At 50.4% G+C, this 5,858-nt stretch overlaps 1 long non-coding RNA gene across 1 annotated transcript; it reads left to right on the plus strand.

Moving 5' to 3' along the window:
* The first annotated feature begins 3,698 nt into the window (after nucleotides 1-3,698).
* LOC106148107 lies at nucleotides 3,699-5,858 on the plus strand. The gene is made up of 3 exons (XR_001233277.1): nucleotides 3,699-3,863; nucleotides 4,311-4,472; nucleotides 5,716-5,858. It is a non-coding gene; the product is annotated as an uncharacterized LOC106148107 (long non-coding RNA).

A 5,858-nucleotide genomic window follows, 5' to 3' on the forward strand; every position in this document is an offset into this window, starting at 1 on the left:
TTGAAAGCTCCCTCATGTCCGTTGGTCTTGAACCCACTTCATTCTGGCATGGTGAATCCAGGGGGCTGTACCATGGAGGTTACAGCATGAGTGAGTGGTGGGTAGGGTGCTGCCCACTTTGGGTTAAACTGGTTCTGAAGAGACCCTGGTTTCCAGGCCTTTAAATAAACCCAGTTCTCTGGTTCATGGGGTGAAGTCAGATCCCTGCAGGAAAAGGAAGTTATAGGTTTGCAAACTTAGTAAGGGCTGACATCACCGGTCTTGTACTGAGTGTGTGTTTTATTGACAACTCAATTTCCATCTCAGCTTGTGTGGGGAAGTTAGTTCCTCATGGAAGGGACTTCTGCCCAGGATTTCAGACCCTGAGCACACTTTAGGGGCACCTCTGAGGCATGTATAGCAACTGGAAAAGTTTCAGTCAGTTTTCACAAGCTTCTTGACACAGTTTGGCCAGGGTAACCTGATGTGTACAGGTGGTCCTCTCCATTTCCAGAGGACTATGGGGTCCCCACTGCATGTACCCTACATTGTATTCCAGGGATGTGGGAAACTCCACCCTCTACATTTGAAATAACAGCAGGCCCATTGTCACTGTGGATAGACCAGGGTAACCCAAACCTAGGAATACTTTCCTTTAGAAGTCTTTTCATGACTTCTCCTTCTTTCTTTGTTTTGCAAGGGAAGGCAAGGATGCACCCAGGAATAGCACTCACACAGCTAGGAGACATTCAGCTGGTCCTGCTGCAGCTGGCAGGACTGGGAGTGCCATTGCCAGCCCTCCCAGCACCACATTCCTCTGGCCTGCAGGTTCCCTCTCTCATAAGGTACAGGGCGCTCATTTCAATGTTAATTTGCTGTCAGTGCACACACTGTCTTCTCAGTTCCACCACCATCTCCTTTATGTTTGGAGTCTTTCCTCTCTGAGAGGTGGTATTGAGTCTCTCTTCCATAAGGGGTTGAATAATGAGCAAATTTAGTACATTTCCTGGCTTCCTTTTCTGGCAAGCAGAGCTGTCCTTGTTTGTCAGGCACTGCACCCTGAAACAGGAGACATCCGAAAGTCTAGCCTTTTGCTGTGTCCAGACCTCCTTCAGAGTAACAGAGCCCCCACTACAGAGAGGCAGGTGGGCTGAGGGGAGCTAGAGAATTTCTTTGCAGCGAGCTGCACATTTAGTGGTGGCATTGGCCACACGGTTTGCTTTGATGATTGCTGGGTCCCCTGTGAAGTCCCCTGCACTACACCACTGCCACTTTCCTTCAGCCATTCCCTGCCTGCAGCAGCCTCCAGATTTCCTCTTGCTCCTGTCTGGCGCAGGAATAAGGTTCATCCCATGCATATGGATCCCTGAGATCTGGGGATCAGCGAAAACTGTGTGTGTGCAGGTGGTATCTAACCCTTCTCTTAACTCCCAGGCCAAGTGAGGTTGTTCTTTCACGTTTTCACCTGAAGACCTGGGGGGAGGGATTTTGCTTCAGTGATCCCACAAAGAGAGGCCACTGCATAAGCAGTCAGCATTTTTTAAAAAGAAAATGCCCATTGGCCAGTTTGGTCCAAAGACACCTTGTTCCATGTAGACAAGAAGAATGGCTGCTCTGTGTCCCAAATCTGCCCTCCGTGGTCGCTGCTGGGCAGCATCTGGAGAGTGATGCAGGTTCCCCTCAGTCTTTCTCGCCCAAAGCCAGTTCATTACTGGTGGAAATAATTTGCTCTCTATTCACACTCTGGCTTCGCAGCTTTGGCCTTTCTGTCTATGGAATAATGCACAGCGGTTGTGTATGCTCTTCTAATAGGCACGAGGAGACTTTGTTAAACTTCCCTGGAGAATGAGAGCCTGAGTCAGTTCAAATGCACAGGTGCTCTGTGTTGTAAAAGTCTGCTGTTCAAAGCATTGTTTTGCAGAGCTGTTGCCTATGCCTTGATGAGGTTTTCATTTATGTGTCCAGGGCAGGCTCCCCACAGCTGATTCAAGGAGAAAAAATACCGCAGGGACCTTTCCCAGTCTGAGCTCCTGACCTGTCCTGATTCTCTCTCCCTGCCCAGGGGACAGGTCTCAGCCCAGACACAATGCAGCTTCTCAAGTACTTTGGCTCTTCTTTCTGCAGGGTAGCTATTTTCCCCCCTCCCTGGGGCCAACCATGTGCAGCCAGATGGGGTTTCAGTGTGCTGAGTCATTGCTTGGAGGGAGACCTGGAGGCAGCAGAGGCTGCACAGGCCCTGATAGGTGGCAGAGAGGGCAAGGCTGGAGCTGTCGCATGGGCTCCTGTGCTTCAGTTAGTGTAGCTGTGGAGCAGATGTGGGGTGTTGACCGAGGACACTGTCTAGAGGGGGTAGAGGAGCAGCACCACAGGATGGAGGCATGATGGTCTGTGCTGCCTCTTCCTCCCCTCTGCCTTCACCTCTTCTCCCCACACCTCTGCAGCCATGTCCTAGCTGATGCCCTCACTGCTCGCAGGGCTTCCCTGTGACCAAGTCCACGTGAGCAATCAGCTAGGGTCCCCATCTCAGCCCCACACCAGTGAGAGGGATGTGTGAGCCTGAGCAGCAGCCCTGACCCTTGAACCAACCTGCAATAGCCAGGAAAGAGCTGTGCTACTGTTTAGATCCAAAATATCCCCACCAAAATAAGCTCCTGTGTCCCAAGAATGGCCTTGGGGCTGGTGATCAGATTGTGAGGCTCTAACTGTACTGCTGAATGAGTCCACTGAAGAGGTCAGCGTTGGTTGTATCAGCAGGAGAGGATACAAAGACAGCGAGGGACAGGAGTAGTCATGAGGCATAGCCTTGGGGAGGATCTGGATCCGGCCCTTTCCTCTTTAGCTCTTTCTCCTGTACTCTGCTTCCCACCTGCTATGAGGTGAGCAGCTCTGCTTCACCAGCCCTCCACCATGATGTCTGCCCCAGTCAGCCTACAGCCATGGAGCCAGCCGACCATGGACTGGAACCTCTTTGATCATGAGCCCAGGAGCCATTTCCTCCTCCTTTGTCAGGTTTTTGGTCACAGCAACCAGGAGCTGCTTCCTGCAGGGAGCCTGGGAAACTAGGACAGTGTCCTCTAACCATGGCCTTCTAAACAGAAGAAAGCGAGTGACATATGGAGGGTGCTGGGCACAATGAGGTTCCCTGAGAGTCCCCACTTTAACCCCTCTCAGCCTGTGACTCCTTCACTTTACATGGCAAGAGGGTTTTTGCTGAGTTGATTCAGCTAAGGATCTGTCCATGCAGCTAGGGCCAATGTCATCACCAAGATCATTCTGGGACAGTGGCATAAGGTCAGAGTCACGGGACCTATGATAGCAGAAGCAGGTGCTGGGTGGAATGGGGCCATGAAAAAAGAGATGAGGGCAGCCTAGAGGACTTGGAAGGGCTTGAAACAGGTGGTCTCAGAGCCTGCAGGAGGAACGGGAGAGAAAGAGAGACAGGGAGGGAGAGAGAGAAGGAGAGAGAGAGAGAGAGAGAGAGCAACAGAGAGGGAAAGAGAGAGAGAAAGAGAGATAAATAAAAATAAAAACATTAGATCAAGACTTATGAAAAAAAAAAAAAAAGACTGATGACATCAGGTTTATCCTCATAAGGCAACCAAAGCCATGACATCCAGACAAACACAGGGACAGGAAGAACAGATCTAAATCAGGGTGAGTGCAGTTCACACACAGCTCAAGTTCCTGTCCAGTGTGGAAACCCCAAAGCAGAAGAGAAAGCATGCAGCATAGACTAAGGCCATTCTGTGCCCTCCAGAGAGACTCTCAGCTCACTACACTGCTTACCGCTGGGCTGTGTGCTGGGATTTGTTTTGTTATTATTATTGTTTTCATTTTAAACTGATGGTCCTTTTCAGCTGCACCTTTTGAAAGAGCAGTTTCAGGTAAGGAGCAAACTGCAGAAGCATGAGCCCATGCATGTTCTCTGCCCGCACACTGACCGTTTCCTACATGGCCGACTCCTCCAGCTGGACCTAGGTGAACAGCGGCTTTCCCTGCAGCCCTGCACTGTCCTCCCCAGAGCTGCTTCACACCAGAATGCCCGGCCTGCAGCCTGCGTGTAGGACAAGTGCAAGGGCTGTGTACAGCATGAGAGGGTCGTCAGAGCAGTCCCATGGCTTCCATACCCTCCAGGCTCCTGTGACATCCTTCCAGTGAGAGTCCCTGATCTTTCTGATGTCCCCATTGTGCCTCCTCCCGGGATGTTCTGGAGTTGACTCACAAGATGCAGCCTTTCAGATTGATTGGCTTTCCTCACTTCATGATGGGACTCTAAGTTTTCTCCAAGTCTGCTCAGGACTTGAAAATTCATTTCCTTTTGCTCTGAACAGTGCTCTACTCTCTGGATGCACCTGGTGTCCCACAGCCCTGACTGAAGGTTTGCTGGCATGCTGTGACTGCTTCGGATGAAACTTTGTATGCAGAAACCAATGCGGATGTAACTCTATGGGTCTTTTTAGGAAATGTCAAGAGCTGGATTGATGGACCTTAGGGTGAGTGTTTGCTTACCGTTTTAGAGCCCATCAAACTCTTCCACAGAGGCTCGACCCTTCCCTTCCCCAGCACTGATGAGTTTCTGCTGCTCCACATCCTCTCCAAAACTGGGTTTGTCAGCATCTGGATTCCAGCCACTTTGGCAGAGGTGATTCTCACATGATGCATCCTGGTCGTTCACCTTCCATGTCCTGTTGACAGTGGGCAGGGCCCCTGTTCTCAGGTACTCACTTCCACCTGGAGGTCCGTTTTGCTTAAGGTCTGTGCCCCATTGTTTAATTGAGTTTATTTCCTTCATGTTCAGTTTGAGGCTTTGTTTTGAGCAATCATGCTTTGAAAGATGTGCATTATGAAAACATCCCGTCTCTGTGTCTGATCTCCCAGCTCTCTTGACCCTGAGTTCTAGAAAAAAGAAGTTTCTCATTTGATTGAGGCCCAGCTCATGGGTTCTGACTTTCCTGGGCCAGGCCTTTGAGGCTGCATCTAAGACATCTGGGCCATGCCTCAGCCCATCAAGGCCTCCTCCTGTTGCTTCCTAGGAGCTCAGGAGCTTTGCATGGCACGTTGGGCCAGTGCCCAATCCTGAGCTAGATGTGTGAAGGGAGTCAGGTCTAGGTCTGGATTCCCAGGACATACAGCTGTACCAGCCCAGTGTGTGGAGAGGCTGTTCCTCTCGTGGAATGGCCTCTGCTCCTCTGCACAGACCCATTGATCATGGTGTGTGGGTCACAGCTTTATTACTTCCTTCACCACCTGCCCACCTATCACTGCCCTTCTTCTTTCTGCATTAACTACGACTTCCAGTGTCATGGTGCACAGTGTAGATGGAGAGGACATTCCTGCCTTGTGCTTCTTCTTAGAGGGAAGCTTCTAAATCATCCGCAGTGAATGTGATGTGCCTGTGGGTTTCTGTAGATGTTCTTCATCAAAGCCATCTTTACCTCGGTCCCTCTTTATATTTTTGCTATGAGTTTTTGTCATGGAAGGTTTTGTACTTTCTCAGGCGCTCCTTCTCTGTCTATGCAATGACCATATGAGTTTCCTGCTTGTGTTGTTGATGTGATGGTTCATATTGATTTTCAAATCCTGAACCAGACTTTCACACCTGTGAGAAATGTCACCTGGTTTATATTCCTGTGCTGCTAGCAGGCCACAGGCACTGTGAAGTTGGCTGCTCTAGGCTCTAGTGTTTTCAGCATGGTGGAGGACCGTGAAGTCCTCTTGACCTCACCACTGCCTTAGCTCCTGACCAGACGTCAGCCTGGCCTCATGCTGTGCAGCAGGAGCTGACTTCTCCCTACTGTGAAATCCCAGATGTCTCTCATGCTGACCCAACACCATTTCATCTACACTGGGAATCTGCTCTGCAGTGCGGGAAACTGTTG

This window comes from Chinchilla lanigera, unplaced genomic scaffold (assembly GCF_000276665.1).
Source record: "Chinchilla lanigera isolate Chin_1 unplaced genomic scaffold, ChiLan1.0 scaffold00014, whole genome shotgun sequence".
NCBI classification, from domain to species: domain Eukaryota; kingdom Metazoa; phylum Chordata; class Mammalia; order Rodentia; family Chinchillidae; genus Chinchilla; species Chinchilla lanigera.